The sequence below is a fragment of the Micromys minutus genome, assembly GCF_963924665.1.
Source record: "Micromys minutus genome assembly, chromosome: X".
Lineage (NCBI taxonomy): Eukaryota > Metazoa > Chordata > Mammalia > Rodentia > Muridae > Micromys > Micromys minutus.
In genome coordinates, this window is record NC_137970.1 from 24,113,421 (window position 1) to 24,133,760 (window position 20,340).

At 41.4% G+C, this 20,340-nt stretch overlaps 1 pseudogene across 1 annotated transcript; it reads right to left on the reverse strand.

The window, feature by feature from the left end:
* Positions 1-2,604: 2,604 nt before the first annotated feature.
* LOC308414526 (heat shock protein HSP 90-beta-like) lies at positions 2,605-4,736 on the reverse strand (annotated as a pseudogene). The gene has a single exon. The product of its transcript is annotated as a heat shock protein HSP 90-beta-like (transcript).
* Positions 4,737-20,340: the final 15,604 nt, after the last annotated feature.

Genomic DNA, 20,340 nt, shown 5'->3' on the forward strand with positions numbered 1-20,340 from the left:
TATAGGTAGCCCTACTCCATGGTGTGGGATCTCAGACTAAATATAATGCAAGAGCCAGTGGAGTGCCAGAAATCCTGTTTCATTGCTTCCTGGTCTGCCAAGATGTAAGCATGAAACCTCATGTTCCTGTTGCCACAGCTGTAAGTCCATCTGGCCACTATACTATAATGGACCTTCAAACCATAAGCCAAAACAAATCTTTTGTTCCTTAAGATGTTTCTCAGTCAGTATTCGGTCACAGCAATAACAAAAGTAACTAATATGTCAAGAAATTAAACATTTTCAATAAAAGCATATAACTGAGTAAGGTAACTTAAAACAAGGAATTCCAGACATTAGGAAGCCTGTGTACTGGGGGTCCTGTGATGGGCAGGAGAACAGCAAAACTAAGAAGCTTATGATCCAGGAGATCAGAGCAACCAAGTAACAGGTCAGATGCCATCAGGTTGTCTCATCATGCAGAGGAATTCATGTAAACCAGGAATCACAATTGCACCACAACTCCCACAATTACCAAACAGCACTCTACACTTCAGAAAGAAAAGTCACTAAAGAGTAGAAACATGTGCTTTGCATCTTTCCATGTAATTGTGACAGACATGATTTTCTTTTTGTGTAAAAGAAGATTCTAGAAGGCTGTTGTCTAACTTACTGAAAAAATAGCCTGTTGAGAGCTATTGCTTGAGATGCTCAGCAGAAATAAGGGTTAAAACCTATTCACCACCTCTTTAAGAGTCAACTTGGCCATAACAGACTGTAATATTGGTGGCTTTCGCAAAACAGAGACTGCATACTAATTGAGTACTGGTCAAGAAAGGAAAGCAAAATAAATGAGTTGTGAACAGCTTTACTAAGAAAGTTTGTATCTCAGACTGCTTAGGGGGCTATAGCATACTCTTAGACTGGGTCATTTATAAGCAATAGAAATTTAACACTTACATTTTCAGATGTGGAAAACCCATGATCAAGTTGCAAGCACCATCAGTGTATAGTAACAGTCTGTTCTTCATACACAAAATCTTTCTAGTTGAGCCCTAACAAAACAGGAGTGAATAGACTACTTCAATCATGTTGTATAAGGATGCTAATCTCATTCATAATGATATCATCTCCCAAAAGCCCCATCTTCCAATACTATCACACTGAGTATCAGGTTCCATTATATGAATTTTAGGGGAACACCAACCTCAGGCCTGAGAATTTTTTTTTTCTAATTATAAGTTGATTATAACCAAATGAGTTATGGACATGTTATATGTGTAACACCAACCTCTAAAGCTTTGGTTATAACAAAATGAGATGTGAATTTTAATACATGACCCATGACTTTGGTCTGGCTTAATTTTTTGGGTTTGTTTTGTTTTGTATTGTATTTAATGGCCAGTAAAAGAACAAACTCACATTCACTGGCAGTATTCTTTGGACTGGGAATTATCAATCTTCATAATGTCTGTCACCTCTCCACTTAAAAAGACATGTCAGAAGAAAGCCTGGCTGAAATATTTGATTATGTTAAAGAAACTCTTAATTTCCAAACTTCTGCTAATGGTCAGCACTTGCTTTTGAGTCTTTTTGGGGTCAGACCAGTGCAAATTGTGTATTTGGAGATCACAAGTGTCAACAGATGGTTTCATTCTGCTCTTCCACTACCAAGGAACAAGAATATCCCCCTAAATTGTAGTAACATTAAAAATTTCTTTTCTTCCTAAAATGTATATGAAATACATCTTTAAAACCACTCATTTTGGAGATGCCCATTTGTAGTATTTTTATTCTGTTCTGTGGGTTTTGTTGTTTGTTTGTTTGCTTGCTTGCTTGTTTTGAGATACGGTCTCATTTAACTCAGGCTAGCCTTGAACTTACTGTGTAGTTCAGATTGGTTTTGAACTGCTCTTCCCACCTTTGCCTCCAAAATGTCAAGATTAATAGCAAGTCCATATACCTAGTAAAGAGAAGGTCTTGCTCAGGTGACCAGAAAGAAGGCTATGGAGATATATTTATATTAGCTTAGCAAAAGATCAGTTATGTAGCAAAGTCTACACTGCCTGGGCTGCTCCAGGAAGGTCTTCTCATCTTTTGTGATGTTATTTAAACCAACAAAGTTGGACTTTGGGAAATGGTTATGATTTAGTGTGTTTTTCCTGTAGCTTACCCATGTATGAAATGACCAGATATCATATGATTAAACAAAGTCTATATTGAGGAAGGGATCACCTTAGAATAAGGATGGTTGATATTCATACAGTAAATAATTAAAGGAACCCTTCTTAGAAAAAAAGAAAAGAGCAACCTCCAGGACTGCTATCTTGGGCTGGGGAATCGAACAACCTAGGGAATCAACCTGCCATTCTTTACATTCTGAGTCTCACTGCATTCCAAGAGGGGCTACTGCTGACCATTTAAATAAAACAAACAGGGAAAAAATACAATGGACAACACCCAACCCTGCTATTTTGTGGGAGGGGATCTTTCTGCCTTAAGGCACAAGGACAGGGTAGAAGAGATTCTTCTAGACATGAGCAGACCAGGTGGGTCAGGGCCAGTCAAGGCTGTTGGGGGAGCCACAGGGATACTAAACAAAGGGCATGGGCTTCCCAGGAGTCTTTAATCCATTTCTTCCATGTGAGAGGCATCCTCATCACCCTCCAGTGGGGGATCTCATCAGGAACAGCAGCCCTGGGCTCTTCTGCGGTGACCTCATCTTCATCAATGCACAGGCCAAACTTAATCATGCAGTAGATGTGGTTGGAGTAGGTTTGGGGATCCTCACGTGGGAAACCAGAGGAGAGCAGTGTAGTTTCAAACAGCACCACCACCAGGTCCTTAACAGCTTTGTCACATTTGTCTGCCTAAGCTTTCTGCCACAGGGTCTCCACAATGGGGTGGTCAGGGTTGATCTCTAGGTGTTTCTTGGCCATCATGTAGCCTGTTGCAGAACTGTCTTGCAGTGACTGGGCCTTTATGATTCGTTCCACGTTGGCTGTCCAGCCATAGGTGCTCGTCACAATGCAGCAGAGTGAAGACACAAGCCTAGTGGAGATTGTCACTTTTTCAAACTTGTCCAAGATCTTCTTCATGAGCTTGCAGAGTTTCTCAAACTTTGCCTTGCTCTCTTCCGTTTTCTTCTCTTCCTCATTCTCCGGAAGCTCCAGGCCCTCCTTAGTCACTGAGACCAGGCTCTTAACATCAAATTACTTGAGCGGCTGCACGCAGTACTCATCAATAGAGTCAGTCATATATACCAACTCAAAGCCTCATTTCCACACACGCTCCACAAAGGCGGAGTTGGCCACTTGCTCTTTGCTCTCACCAGTGATATAGTAGATGGACTTTGGATCTCCTTCATGTGAGATGCATACAGGGAAGTCATCTCATCTCCACACTGAGAGGTGTGATAGCGAAGGAGCTCAGAGAGGCGGCAGCGGTTAGTGGAATCCTTGTGGATTATTCCCAGCTGTAAATTCTTGGAGAACACCTCATAACATTTCCTGTAGTTCTCTCTGTCTTCAGCCAACTCAGAGAAGAGCTTAAGGCACTTCTTCACAATGTTTTTGCAGATGACTTTCAGGGTCTTGCTCTGTTGGAGCATCTCTCCAGAGATTTTCAGAGGCAGGTCCTCAGAATCAACAACACCATGGATAAAGCTGAGGTACTCAGGTATCAGCTCATCTTTGCTGTCCATGATAAACACAGGACTGACATACAATTTGATGTTGTTGTTCTCAAAAAGGTCAAAGGGAGCTCGCCAGGAAATGAAGAGTCATTCCCTGAATTCCAAATGACTTTCTACAGAGAAGTGCTTGACTGCAAAGTGGTTTTCCCAATCAATGGTGAGGCTCTCATAGAATTCACCATATTCCTCTTGAGTGACTTCATCTGGATTTCTGGTCCAGATAGGCTTCATGTTATCCAGCTCTTCCTGGTCAATGTACTTCTCCGTGATCTCCTTTGTTTTCTTATCTTTGCCGCTGTCATCTTCCTCATCAGATCCCACATCCTCTATCTTAGGCTTCTCCATCATCTTCCTTATCTTCCTCCTCTTTCCCACCTTTCTCTTCCTCTGCCTCATCATCACTGATCTTCTTTTAGTCCTTCTCCAAGTAGAGGGTGATGGGATAGCCTATGAACTGTGTTTCTTCACCACTTCCTTGACCCTTCTCTCCTCTAAGTACTCTGTCTGGTCTTCTTTCAGGTGAAGGATCACTTTGGTACCCCAGCCAATGGGCTCACCATGGTCTGCACAGATGGTGAAGGACCCGCTTCACCTGGGCACATTGCTCATCATCATTGTGTTTTGTGATCACAACCACTTTTTCTGCCACTAGATAGGCCAAGTAGAATCTGACACCAAACTGCCCAATCATGGAGATGTCTTCATCAGTCTGGAGAATCTCCATGAACGCCTTTGTACCAGACTTAGCAATGATTCCTAAGTTATTTATGAGGTCAGCCTTGGTCATGCCAATGCCTGTGTCCACCAAAGTCAGCGTGCATTTCTGAGGGTTGCAGGTGATGTCAATTTTTATCTTTTTTCCACTGTCCAACTTGGAAGAGTCTGTCAGGCTCTCACACTGAAACTTGTCCAGGGCATCAGAAGCATTACATATCAACTCCTGGAGGAAAATCTTAATGTTTGAATGGAAAGTATTGATGATGAGAGACATGAGCTGGACAATTTCTGCCTGAAAGGCAAAGGTCTCCCCCTCTTCCTCACCATGATGCACTTTCTCAGGCATCTTGACCAGAAAACCAAGTAGGGTGGGCCCGGACCACATCCAATTTGAATGGCAAGCCTAGTCTGTGTGGGGGTGACTCAAGAGCCCACGAGTTGTTTTTAATGATCTCATTGACTTTTCTTAGAAATTCATGAATCGGGGCTGGAGAGATGGCTTAGAGTTTAAGAGCACTGACTGCTCTTCCAGAGGTCCTGAGTTCAATTCCCAGCAACTACATGGTGGCTCACAACCATCTGTAGTGGGATCTTGGCACCCTCTTCTGGTGTGTCTGAAGACAGCTACAGTGTACTCATATACATTAAATAAATAAATAAATCTTTTTTTAAAAAAAGAAATTAATAAATCAAGCTACCACTTACTTCTAAAAGAAAAGGACCTGAGTTCTCCTCTGGGTATGGCAAAAATAAAAATAAAATGTGGTTTTTGTAAAGTAGTTTTACTAGGAATAAAAGAACTTCATATGGTTTGATCATTTTAAAGTGACATTGCTGATAGAATCAAGCATGAGGGACTTTATTATGATGCCAGCCTAGACTGACTAGGCCCTGCTCCCTACAGATGTTTACTAGACTCTATGTGATTAACTCCTGTCTTCTACCTATCATCAGTAAGTTTCCTAAACAAATTACACTTTCCTTTCCATATTATAGTGAAGATATTTTTCTTGCTCTACATCACACATTGAACAAGACTGAATGATTTTTCCTATAGTAGAGTCTGGGTCTGAATAATTTGAGAGACAACATATATAATGAATGACAAGTTCTCCAGCTTTATCGGTTCAGATACTTCCACACCCCAGCCCTTTGTATTTCTTTTCCTTCCCCTTGATCTCTAATAATATTTTCCTTAACATTTCATTTATATCTACCTATAAAATACTTTTTATCTGTGCTATATGTTTTTTATAAGATACTGGCATTGGGGTGTTTTTCATTCTCCAAGAAACAAGAAATTTGAATCCCTAAGAATAAACAAAAACTATATTGCCAGAATCATTTTATTTTAACTTTTCATCAAAATAACATCTGACTAATAAGCTATAATTTCTTAGTTAATAAGACATTGTTGATGAAATATAAATTATACATAGACTTTCAAATAAAAGCAGTCTTTCTGCCTCCAATAAAAATGCACTTAGACTAGTCCCAATCTTCCTTGATGTACTCATATACCTTGCCCTTCTCAGCTAATAAGACTTGCTCGAGATCCACATTGATTTTTTTTCTCTTGCTGCACAACAAATTATCACCAATGCATCAACTTGAAACCTCATAAATTTGTTTTCTTATAGTGTCTGTGGGTAAGGAACACAGCCACAGGTTAGCTAGATACTCTCAAAGATTGCAAATACTATCAACTGAGGCTACACTGAAATCTCACCTGACAGCCTCAATTCAATCTCCCACCCCCACCCAAGCACCGGAACCCATATAAAGATGGTAGAAGAGAACCAGCTACATATAGCTGCCCTCTGACCTTTCATACATGTGCCATGGCATATGTATGCTTAACACACACACACACACACACACACACACACACACACACACACATAATTTTCAAATAGTATTTAATTGTGTCATGCTGCAAGACTATCTGACCCTTGCCAACTCTCACATAACAAGCTTTTGTGCTGCGTGATATCACATGGATAAGGCTATTTATAGAGTGAGGTTGACAGGCCTACATGGCAAGTGCTTTTACCCACTAAACTATGTCGCTGGCCTTGTCTACTCAAATCTTATGTGACATAGTAGGTTTATGTCTATTACTTTTCTATTGTGATGATAAAATATCATGCCCAAGGCAACTTATAAAAAAGTTTATTTGGACTGTGGTTCAGTAAAGAGAGTTCATTGTGGTGGAAGCAAACTAGAAGCATAGAACCAGAGCAGGAAGCTGACAAATGACATCTTCAATGGCAAACATGAGAATGAACTAAAGGGGAATTGAGGCTATGACCTTTCAAAGCTGGCTCTCAATCGTACACTTTATCCAGCAAGATTGTGCTACCTCCATAAGCAGTTCCCTGAACTGGGGACCAAGTGTTCGCATAGTTGAATGGAGCATATTTTTCAAATCGCTTATGAGTGATGGTCGTGCTTGTGTAATACAAAAAGAGAATAGCCACACCTTTTGTTTAGATTAAGAGACAACATTTTCACCTAACAGTTAGCACACTTTCATGTGTATGCATGTGTGTGTGTTTGTGTGTGTGTGTACATGCACATGTTCTTTGATTTCAAAACAAAAATCTCTAGAAAGGAAGAGCCTTGGTAAGTATTACAAGATGAGGGGAAGAGTATATGGAGAAAGAGTCCAGACTTGTCTGTAAAATGAGAATCTAGGGAGAGGGTGGGCTGGTATTCAGGCTATCTCCTCCTCTCTGAAGATATACATCTTGCCTTATCTCAGACTTTTCTGACTCCACACAAAATTCACATTCTCTTCCCAGATGGCTCCTGACTTCCAAGACCTAATGGAATAGTTGATCCATGAATTGATGTGGAGTAATAATTTCTCAAATGAGCTTTACCACCTACTCTTTGGTTCTGCTCCCTGCTCCACCTCTTACCATGTTGGAGAGTTATTTCTACTTTCTGTCAATGCTGCTTGGCTATAAAGCAGGCTTATACAAAGGCCTTCTTGGAAGAGTTAATAGGATGAAATGAGTTGCAACATACAGGAAGAGCTTATAACAGTAGCTAGCTACATTAAGTGTGTCCTACTGGGAACTAGACTGCAATTTTTTTGAACAAGTATCGATTGAATGTCTGTTACATTTCTATTTAGACCACCTCTTGCACCAACAAAGTTATTCTAGACTTAATCAAAACTTGCATTGTTTATGTTTATTTCCATATGTGACAATGTTGTGGTGGTAACCTTAACACTACCTGAGTGCCTCATACCTTTTCTTTTATTAAAAAAAAAAAATAAGCCAGGTGCTGAGGCAAATGTCTTCAATCCCATCACTTGAGAAGCTAAGACAAGTGGATCTCTATGAGTCCAAACCCAGCCTGATCTACACTGTTTTTTTTCCATTTGATTATTATTATTATAATTGTTGGTGGCAGCACTTAGTTGTGGGGTTATTGTTGTTGTTGTTTGCCTGTATGTTTTCTAAAGTGAGAGAGAAAAAAAGGAGTAGAGTTTTTTGGGATGGGAAGCTGGAAGGAGTTGGGTGGAGCAATGGAATCAGAATATATTGTATGAAAAAAATTCAATTAAAAAAAAACAAAAGGAGGAGGATAAAAATACACTTTCTTCATATACAACACATGTACACCTTTGCTCAAAGTATGGAGAAATCAAACTCTGTCTCGCATTCATCATGGGTCAGCCTCCCTTCCCCCTTCCCTCCTCTCTACTTCTCCAGGGACTTACTGCATAGGCCTCTTAGTGCATAGGATGCCTCCCTGGAGACTCAATCCTCACTCAAACTAGACTACAGTTTAAAAGTAAGCAACTGTATGTATCAAGTCCTTTTATCCTGCTATTAGCCAAGAACAGTCAGCAGGAGAGTTAGCAGAGGTCTGCTGGGTTTTCACCCAAATCCATAATACATAATGAGTGCCAATATGTGGGTAGCCAGATTTGTTTTGATACCTTCCTGTTATAGTATCCTTCATATACTCATGCCAATTACCATCCTGTGTGTTTGTTTATTAATTTAAAAAGTGGCCATAAACTTGAAGAAGAGTGGGGAGGGGCATATGGGAGGGTCTGGAGGGAAGAAAGGGCAGGGAGGAATGGTGTAATTGTGTTATAATCTTAACAACTAAAAATAATAACTAAAAAGAAGTCGCTCCCATTGACAGTGACAAATAATCCCTGCTGCATTTTGACCATGCAGTTGGATCTCACGCTTACTTCCTTTTCTTGTCTCAGAATTTAAAACTGGAGTCGTGATAGTGGTCCCAGTGTTTAAAAGCATTTAGTCGTTGTAACCCATGGGGCCTAAAGGAAGCTCTGAAATCTGATGATTGTTTAGGGCTTTATATAACTTCCGATGTAGCACTCCACAGCTCACTCTGCTTGCTCCCAAACGTCATTCACAGACACAGTTTTGTCCTTGCACTACAAAATCCCCCCCCCAACTACTCCATCTCCAAATAAAAAAAAATAAAATAAAATAAAACGTTCGAAGTTGTGCTTCTCACACTGACCTGCAGAAAACATCCCATTAAGAATCAGATCCCATTTTGGGTCTACAGCAGTGCCTGAAAATTTGCCTTCCTAGCAAGTTCTCTGATATGGTGATACAGGAAAGAGATAAGCATTTTTTTCTACTTTTTACTCTCACTCAGTCTATAATTCTATAATCCTTTGTGTGTGAGGAAAAAGACTCCCCCCCCCCCCGACACACACACACACACACACAGTATGCGATTCTGTGAATGGGTCTCTAGTGGACACTGGCTCAATACAATCTGCTTCAACCCTGGCATTCTCTACCTAGAGGTACAATCAAATACTGGATAGATAATTAATTAGAAATTAACAGGCTTTGAGGTCATTGAAGACACACACCCATTACCCATAATAAGCTTCAGAAGCCACTCTGTATCAGCTGGTTAACACACTCATTTTAAGAAAGCAAGGAGTTTCAGAATGGAACTAGTAAAGACATAAAATGCCATCTGAAATTCTAGCCAGAAGTATGACAAAACAAAGAAAAACGGAGGAAGAAGCCCTTTGTTGAGGCCCACAACAGAAATACTAAGTCCTCCTAGTAAGACATGGGGATTTTATAGATATAGGTTTCCTTACTGTAATGTACTTTAATCTACTCTGTTATATGGTATTTGCTCCAAAAAAGCCATCTGAGCCTCATCTCTGGCCTTGAGTAGAGACATAACTTTCTGAATTACAAAGATGATTGGTTCTAAGATTATCATCTCAAGGGGGCAAACATAACCACGCTGTGCCTCCCTTAAGAGTTAGTCCAAATATACCTATCAATCACCTGAACAAGAAAGCAGTCTGCAGGAAAGCTGTCTGTTCTAAAGACTACAGGAAACAGTATAACTGCCTACATAGGTTGCCATAGCGATCTCTGTAAGCATTGTTCACTCTCATCCCATGAAAGTGGTTTCCTCTATGATGATCCCTTTGACAGGCATCCTTGGGAGTGCCAATTCTGAAATCAACTCTCCCTGTTTTCTGCACTAATCTCAGTGTCTTCACTGACATCATTCAGTGATCCCACAAGGGTGAGGGAACCAAGAAGAGGTCCCTGAGTGATGCTATAACAATTCTGGGTTGAAGGCTCATCTTACAATTCTGTACCACTTTCTACATGCTAAATATCACTAAGGGTGGATCCTGATTGACAGGCCAGTTATAATTGAGAGTTTCTGAAGGCTTTTACAACTTTCTTAGGAGCTCTAAGCATCTGAGAGAGGAAAAGCAGTTGGGTTTGTGGCAGGTCTGATGAAAACCAACCAGTTGCATTCTTCAGTTGAATAAGCTGTCTTTTGGTTTGTGAGGGTTTTTTTTTCTATAAATCCTTATCAAAATGAGAGCAGAAAGTAAGCTGAGCTGTAACTTGGGGATTTGAATCAGCAAGAAGCCCCATTTGCAAAATCCTCAGTTTCTTCTTACAGGACTAAATTGAAAGTCAGTGCTACAGGCAGAAAGCAAGTTATTTTCTTCACAAGGAAGTGATAATTAATGATGACTTGATGTTCAGAAGCTCAAGCTGGGTTTGAGGAACTGCTCTGGGTATAAAACCATTTGCAAAACAGAAGTTAGAAGGAGGCCTGCAACTCTGCAGCAACAAGTAATCAAAGGCATTGTGGGAAGAGAAGAAAATATTTGCATGAACAAACATGGGCAGCAAAGTAATGGGACCAACCTGAGTGTCCAACAACAGAGAAATGAATAGGGGAATGTGGTGTATGTACTGACTGGTTTTGTGTGTCAATTTGGCACAGCTGGAGTTATCACATAAAAAGAGTTTCAGGTGAGGAAATGCCTCCATGAGATCCAGCTGCAAGGCTTTTTCTCTTTTAGAGATCGATGGGGGAGGGCCCAGCTTGTTGTGGGTGGTGCTATCCCTGGGCTGGTAGACCTGGGTTATATAAGAAAGCAGATTGATCAAGCCATTAGGAGCAAGCCAGTAAGCAGCACTCCTCCATGGCCCCTGCATCAGCTCCTGCTTTCAGGTTTCAGCCCTGCTGGAGTTCCAGTCCTGACTTCCTCCAATGAAGAACTGTGATCTGGAAGTGTAAGCCACTGACTAAGCCATTACCTCCTCAACTTGCCCTTCGGTCATGGTGTTTCTTTGCAGCAATAGAAACCCTGACTAAGACAGTGTACATACACAATGAAGACTGTTAACCATAAAGAAGAATCTTGTTTACAGGAGAATAAATATGGATGGAGATCATCATATTAAGTAAATCAGACTAGCCTCAGAGACAGAAACATCACTCCTAGATTTTATATAGATAATTGAAATTGTGTATGTATATGTCGAGTGCCCTGATTTCCCTGAGAGCTCAGGAGAGTGCCAACCTATCCACTCCCCTTAACAGGAAAGTGGTCACAAGAGGACCACTAGGGGAAGCAGAAGATAGGTATTGTAGCCACAGAGGCCCACTTCTGCCTCACTTCAGCTGAGGAATGGCATGTTTTTTTTTAGAGCTAATATAGCCCTCCTGGCAAGAAGGAAGATAGTCTAAAGAGATGCACATAGCCCTTCCTTTGGTTGTCAGACTATTGAAACAATGACCCATAAGAAATTGGAATTTCCCCAGGAATCTCACACTGTGAGAAGGAAAAGGCCAAGGGCCCTGTTGCCAGACAGACAGGAAGTCTGTCTGCAAGAAGAAAGTTCACACAGTTCTAACAGACCATTTATCAGTCCATCTTGCAGGAAAGGCTGGAGCCCAGACCATGGTGTGTAAATGATGAATGGGACCACACCTTGACTGAGAGTACTTAGTTATGCATACCTCTGGTCTTCTGTGTCAACCTAAACTTCATGCAGGATTCCAAAGATGGACTTGTATAGGGGTCACTGGACTTCTTTGTTCCTCTTTCCAATGTGTACACATTGAGTAAAGCTCCTGTGTTGACTTTTTAACTGTTATTTTGTCTCTCTAATTAGCCTAAGGACGAGTGCATGAGCTTGTCTTGTTAGCACTGCCAAAACCCATGCTCTGACTCCAACAACTCTGGTAACACTAGCAGCAGGGCATATGTTAAGTTTGAGTTTTAGAAATCTCTGATATGGGGCCCAGAGTGCCTTGGGCTTTGAATGGCATCAGGATAAGCAAGAGCTGAAATAGTTCTTTTACTGACAGATAGCTGGTAATAGGGCTTGGGGGCCACATAAAGGAGTAATGAGAGTATTATAAAAAGCATTGATAAAAGTTACCTTTATAAGGAAGCTCGAAAAGCAAGAAAGTCCATTGAAAAGACTGTTAAACTAGGCCAGCCAGCATATACAAAGCTCTGGGATTGATCCCCAGCGCAAGGAAGGGGGGAGGGGGGAAGGGGGGAGGAGAATGGAATAGGATTAAGGTGATATGAAAGAAGGCTGTAGCCTTGTAAGGTGAATACAAGAATTCAAGGACAGCATCAGCCACATAGTAAGTTTTCTACTGGCTCGAGATCCTGTCTCAAACAAAGCAGGACTGGGGAGTATTTAGTTGATAATCTTACAATTCTAGGAAGTTGTTAAGCTTGTTCCATACATGTCAATTCCATGCATTCATGTATCTTGGCTGGAGCTTATTAGTTGAAAATTTAATCTCCCTTGCTTAGCAGAGGGACTGACTCCTAAATCAAGTTATGACCGCAATCTTCCCCCACTCCTCTCACCTCTACTCCTGGATTCTTGGTCCAGGTTCGATGTATACTTTTGACCCATTCCTCCTCCACAGCAACATTGACTTCTTAGTTCCTTCTCTCACACCTATGATCAAATACACAACAACAAGCAGCTTAGGGGAAGAAGGTATCAGGAAGACATGGTGGCAAGCATGTGAGGCAGATGCTCATATCAAGTCTACAGTCAGGAAGCAGAGAGATGGATGCTGATCTTCATCTCAATTCCTTTTGATTCAGTCTAGCACCCTACCTCAAGGAATAGAACCACCCATAGTTAGGGTGAGTCTTCTTACCTCAGTTAACCCAATCTGGAAAATCCCTAAAAGGTATGCCCAGAAATTATTGTCTCCTAGATGATTCTAGAGGCTGTCAAGTTCACTAGTAATCACCATGAACATAGCAGTTTGTTTCTAAGTGAATGTGAAATGTTTAGAGCCAAGAAATCCTCAAGCTGTCAACTCATGATGCTATCTTCACCAAAATTTGCCCATTTGCTCTCTAAGGAATTGTCCTATCAGGGAAGAGGAAGGGCTCAGCATTACAAATGTGACAAAGATATAGTCTGCATAAATAATATGTTACTAATTTAAAAAAAACACAAAAGAACAAAGTCATCCTGAGCATTGCAATACATGTTCAGATCTTGGCTCCTCGATGTTGCACCTTTGTCTCTTTTGATATTTAGCGTGTACACACATGCACAAGTATGCGGGGGTTTGTTTCATATTGATAAATATCATTGTAAAATACAGTTGAACAATATTTTTGTGCATATAAGTAAAAGGTAATAATGGTGATTGCAGCCAAGGCTGTCTAGACCAACAAAATGTCTCAGTGGATAAAGGCACTTGCTGCCAACCCTGACAACCTAAGTTTGATCCCTGGGTCCCATATGGCAGCAAAAGAACTGACAAGCGTCCTCTGACCTCCACATGCAAGGTGGCATATGTGTGCACACACCTAGGCGTGAATTAAACAAATACATGTCGTTTTAATTTTAAGAAAAGAACTAAGGCTATAACAAACCACGGGAAAGGGACTTTCCAAGTACATTCTGTGAATTATGAACAGTTGTGCTAGCAGGATGATGAGGAGGACAGAGAGAAATCACTAAAAATATGTGACAGCTTTGGCTTTCCATTAGGAAGGGAAAGGATGAAATCAGTGAAGTAGGTTCTGGTAGAGGAGCCTCGAGTGCCAATCAAGATAACCACTGAACTTTGTCACCACTCAGCAATAGATTTTACTATGTGGCTTTCATATACAGAAGAGATGTTGTCCTCTCTCTGGTGACAACTGCTGTCCCCAGGGGCACCTTTGCTTCTAACTGTCTGGTTCTACAAGATGCCTGTGTGGGCGAGCCTAAATGGAGGAGAAAACTGGATGGCTTCTATTGTGGGGGTGCTTTTGCAAATGTGGTATTTCAGCAGCCTGGAGAATTACCAAGGGGAAGGAGATGGTTCTGCAGGCAAGTTTAATACTTTTAAGCAATAAGCAATCCCAAATCTCAGCTGAGGTTCTTTTTGACTTTCTCAAGGCTTTAAACGGGTTACTTTCACTTGAAAATCCTAGCAGGGAAAAGAATTAGAATTCATTGGGAGTCTCTCAAAGCTTTTGAAAATAGAGAGGTATGAGAGGGTTTTTTTTTTAATAATTTTTGAAATTACCAAGCACAAGATTTGTGCTGGCAGAACTGACTTTCTGTCTGAATTTCTAGAGGAATTCTGTTCATGTACTGGGGATGTATATATACAACTATATGAACAGCCATTACACTGGTTCTCAGCTGGGGATGATTTTGCTCACACTGCAGCCAGGAGACACTTGGTGTTGAAGGGACAGCATTTTCGCTTGAAGGAATGGCTCCTGCTATGGAATGGGTAAAGGATGTTAACCATCCTACCATGATAGAATCTACCATGATACTCATGGTACTGCATGAATATTCTTCATATAGGAACACCTGAACTAGCAATGAGGAGGTGGCTCAGTAGGTAAGGCTTTGCAAGGGTGAGGATTGGTTCTCTTATCTAGATTAGACATCCAGGATCTGGAGAACCCATGGAAAAAGTCAGAAGTGGGAGAACATGCCCGGATTCCTGCAATGGGAGTATGGGAGGTAAAGACATTGATCCTGGAAATTTGAGCATCCTTGGCAACATTCTAGGCTAATGAGAGGCCCATCTCCAAACCAAAGGGTGAAAGTATCTGAGAAATGACAACCAAAGTTGCCCTCTGAGCTCCACATGCACCTGCATACATATGTATATAAATACTTCCCCACATATAAGTGCATACACACACACACACACACACACACACACATACACACACACGTGTGCACAGCTGCTGAGAATTCAAGTACAATTGCAGATTCTAATCAGTGCTCAAGGTGAACTGTATTCTTTCTGTTTTTAAAAGTCTTTAAAGACCATTTCCAGTAAACATTTATTTGCAGTTCTAACTGTCTTAGTCAAGGTCCTTTGGGGTGCATTGGTATTGTGCCTAACTAGGGGAGATAAGAGAACAATAGATCAGGATCCCCTAGTTCCCGGTGGGGGGGGCAAAGCTGGGAAACTGATCTTCTGGCTAGGACTAGACAGAACCACTCAGCAATGCTTTGGAGAATCTAGCTAGCAGTCTCGGCCTGCCCTCTAAGGGACATAGTAATTGATTTGGATGCCCCTTTCCCCCTTTCATGCTTTTTTTAATCTGACATTTAAATAAAACATAAGAAAAAGAAGCTTTTTAGGTTCTGCTTCTTAGGTAACTTATAAGAGTTGATGCTCAGGAGCTTAACCTACTGTATAAACTCTAACTCCAATGCTGTCCTACAAGGAAAGATTGTTTCATCCCTTGTTCATGAAAACAAATAGGCTTTACTTTTCTGGTGCACACAGTATAGCTGCTGACAATCAGGCAAATCTGTCACCCAACACATTATCACTGGAGGAAAGGGAAGATTTGACCAGAACCACACATAGGAACTTTAGTATCATACAATTCATGTCACAGGAGCTCCAAGATCCACATAAGCACCTTCTTTGAGTGACTCCATAAGGAAAGTACTGCCCCAAACATAATCCTGCCATTGTCTTAACTTTGTTAGGGAGACTTGAACAAAGACCCATTCACCCTAGATAAGGCACAGAATACAGACCAAAGCACAGGTTCTATCCAAGTCCATTTGATGAACTTGTATGTCTGTTGGGATTACTCATAGGAAAGTAGGCAAGGGGCTGCTAGTAGAAAGGTTGGAGTCTCCAATACACCTGCATCATTGCAAAGCCCCAACCTTCCAGAAATGTTGGCCTCATGGAAGCAGCATCATGGACTCCCGTTTTCAGTTACCCTTCTACTTTCTACTTCTTAGATACTCTAACATCTTCCAAGATTACTTAAAGCTGGGAGAGCAGGAGAGGTTGATATGTAGAGTCCCAGGTAGAATCCTGTGACCATTCTCTACCTTCTACTAGGGAATATCAATAGTCCATGGCCATCACCATAGATCTAGCTGTCACTGTATTAGTCTACTCAGTGTCCATAGATACTGAGCAAGGTTGACTCATGACTGGAGGATCGTGTCATGCCCAGAGGACAAAGCCATCCTAAAATACTTGCAAATATGTGCTGAATCACCAGCTTCAATGGATTCCTTGCAATTGGTAAGGCTTGGTGATCTAGTTGGAGATCCAGCTGGTAGTAGGATATGGTGTTCTACTCTGGCCATTCTCATAGCATAGCTGGTGGAGTTTGATATATGATACTCCACTGCAAAGACTCATATAAATGCTGGATATGCTCAAGCCTAATCCCAGATATTGGGAAGTTGAGGTAGAAGGATTGCCACCAGTTCAAGGACAGTATTTGGCTCAATGAGTTCTAAGTCAGAGTGAGCTACTGTGTGAGACCCTGTCTCAAGAGAAAAAAATAAGCAGATGACAAAAATCACATCAGCACCTAAGAAATTGACAGGAAGATTATGTGCATGTGGTTTTGTTTTTTATGTTATTTTGTATTTGTTCTGTCCCTCCCTCCCTAAGCCCAACTTAGAAAACTTTAGCCTTCTTAGGAAACTACTTGAAGAAAAGTACAGAAAGACAAAAGTAAGAAAAGTCCCCCACGTTCTTGTATATTGTGGAGAATATTGTCAAAACTATGGGAGCAAGAAGAGAAGGTTCAGGTCATCTGTGGGTGTTATAAAATCTCATTATACAGATAAGTTGTCTGCTACTGTTTCAAAATATATTAGATCATCAATTAGCATTTTGTTGCCAGTTGATATTTATTAGGAACTTAATGGGAGCCTAGCATTTGAGAACAAGTCATGCATATTTATTACCAGCAAGTAAATATAAAATGAAAATTGTTCCTGTGACCTTTTTCAAATGCCATGATTTGTCACCAGTCATGAAATCCGAATATTCTTTGTCCTGGTTTTAAATTGTCTTCATCATTGAAAGCAGGCATATGGTTGAAGAGACAAAATTCAGAGCTATGAGGAAGGTAAGTAAACAAGCTTAGATTCCAAACCTCACCACCTTGAACTACATATGAGAATGACGCTTCCAGATTCCTTCCCTACATGAGTTCCTGCCCTGACTTCCTTTGATAATAAACTGTGATGTACAAGTATAAACCAAATAAACTTTTTTCCTCCCCAAATTGTTTTTGTCGTGGTGTTTCATCACAGTAATAGTAACTCTAACTAAGACATGGGTTATCTTACCAAATTGGAAGCTCATAATTTTGGCTACATTGATTGACCAGTGAGCTCCCAGAATCCACCTGTTTCCAACATTCAACACAGCCATGCCCAACATTTTACATGTGTGATGGTGAGTCAAACTCAGTTTCTCCTGCTTTCACAGAAGTAATTCTTACCCACTGAGCCATCTCCCTCTGAAATTACATAATTTCAATAATATATTTTTTTTAACCTAGTGTAATCAAAGTATTGCCATTTGGATATGTTAATCAATAGTAGAATAATTAATGAGGCAATTGATGTCATTTTACTATTGTCTTCATTTTTTTTTTACTTTTATAGCCCATCACAATTCAAACACATTTCAAGTGTTCAGTGGCCACACAGGGCTAATATGAGGCTATGATGTTGGACATGGATACTGACTTTCCCTTTCAATGTCTCAGTACCCCACATTATCATGTTATTATTTATTCAAGAAAAGCAAATTTTTGAGTGTCTCTTATCTTAGGACCCCTTCTAAGAAAGGTCTATCATATAATTAAGTCAGACAAGTTTCCTTTCCTGTCCAGAACTTATATCCTAGGTAAGAGATGTAAGCCATGGGCAACGGAAGGCAGGAAATGTCTGTAGCAGGGAAGACTAAAGGTTATGCTATGCAGGGAAGTGATAAGAGTGCCTAGGGTGGGGCTTCACAGAGACTGGGACATCTAAGCATGGGGGTGGGGGGAGAAGAAAGCAGGCTAGAGGGGGTATAGAACTCCATGCAGACAGAGCAGTGGGTGCAAAGCAATCCTCTGAAATATCCAGAGAAGAAGACCATGATGGCTGAGGTGGGTAGAGCATAGAATAGTGAGAAAGTAGAGGAGGGGAGGGGACTGGTGTCAAGGTTTGGTGGGGTTTTGACTTCTCCCTGAATGAGATCAAGATTTTACTTGGAAGCTTAAAGATATCTACATTTTACCAGCACCTTCTGGTTGAGCCATATGGCTGTAAACCCACCCCCCACACACAGCCCTTCCTCCCTAGTGCCCTGCATTCTGTCTGCAGGCTGCACTTTGCTGTGCAGTCCTAGAACACACTGCTAATACCTCTTCTACACAGCTAATACCTCTTCCAAGCTGGCCCTTGCCCATCCCTTGCCACTCAGCTGCTTCAAGAAGGGACTATCCATTCAGCTGTCAGGGACATCACTACATGCAAAGGAAACAACCATTTCTGTACAATGTCTTCTCCAAGGCAGAAGCCCCGCAGAAGCCCCACAGAAATACGATGTGCCTTCCTTATCAGAGAATTCATTTGTTTGGCATTTAAAATTTGCTTTGAGGAAAATGAAGGCATCATCCTTCACTCATCAGCCTCTCGGACCCAAGGCCAGGGGACATGCCCTCTATATCCCTGCTGCTCAGAGTGACCGGGAAGCAGCATCCATGGCAGCAGCACAGGCTGAGAGCATCTGCTTAATGCAGCACCTGGGCCCCAGCCTTCTCTTGCTGAGTGAATCTCAATTGCTTTCAACAAGCTCTCCTGGTAAATAGAGCACTGATTTGAGTTAGAAAGCCCACTCTAGACCTTTTAGCTCAGAAACCTCTCTGAATTGTTCAGATGGCTCTCTGAAAAAAAAAATTGATGACTTAAAATGGTAGTAAGCGTTTCTCATTGTTTGTGATTGTGGGAATTGACTGGATTGCACCAGATGATTCTTCTGCGGTCCTTGGGATCACCTTGAGGCTGAAGTCACTGGGAGTGGCCACTGGGCTGGAACTGATAGTATGTCCTATACACCTGTCTGAAAATGTGTTGGGATGATTGCACCCCAGATTTTTGTTCACTGGAAGATAGAAGCATCTGGAAACTTGGATAGGCTAGAGTACCCAGGGCAACCCCTTACCGAGCTAAGTGCGCTCCTGCAGGCTGTCAGCTAGAATAGTTGAGTTTTTCCAGAAATACCCAACCATTTGACATGGCGACCCAATCCTGTCATCTGCAAAGTTGTGCTCGAGAGCCACTCCCTCAATTTCCAGAAGAAATTGAAGTATGGAGGATTTGACTCTACGGTGCAGCACTCGCTTTCCCCAGGGGGTTCCATTCTCAGCACCAGGAATAAACAACAACAACAAATGAAACCCTCAAAACCAGTCACATAATCACCTACAGCAAGGTCTACTGCAGCACTATTCACAGTAGCTAAGCCATGGGACCAACTTAGTGTGAGAGGCAAAGTTATATGTTTAAGTACTTATTATTGTGCCGAAGAGATCCATGAAACAAAAATGCCTCTAACCTGTAAGCCCCTTGCCCAAGGACAGATGACTCCTGAAATGCTGGAGGCTATTTATGGGACTAACAAGCCACATGTTCTTACTCCTCTAAACAAGTTTGTTGGACCCAACTGCACCAATGTGCTTGATCACGTGTAGGTGGGAGGCAAGGAGCACTAAATATATCAGGTTGTACACATGCCCCTGACTGGTGGTGAGCAGGGGATGGGGGTGGGGGAGGACATACGCAGAAAGTTCGTCAGAATATATGCTTAGCTCTGAGGGGAAATATGGTGACCGTGTGGTATTGTCTTTTTAAGTCTCTACAAAGTGACTTGTGGCCACTTCCTAGGAAACCTGGTTGGAGCTGAACGAAGTCTATCAACCTAACCAATATTTAATTAATGCTTGCTTCAACTTTGGCTCAAAGATTGTGGTAGTGCTCTTATTCTCAGCTGGTGGGAATAACATTAGGTGTCCAGTGACAAAGTAACGCAAATGGAAGAGTTGCTGTCTACACAATGGAATGTTTTTCAAGGATAAAGAATGAAGTTGTATCATGTGCAGGACCGTGGATGCAGCTGGAGATAAAATACATCTCAGGGGGACAAATATCTATGTGTTCTCTCATTTGTGATTCCTAGATTTTACATGGATATATCAAATCATGTGCATGTGCATGAGAGAAGTGAAAGGGGAAGGAGAGGGGGGAAGGAGGGAGGGAGAAGAAGAGGGAGAGGGAGGAAGGGAAGGGTATAAATGTCTAAGTAGTGGGACCAAGGAGACTAAA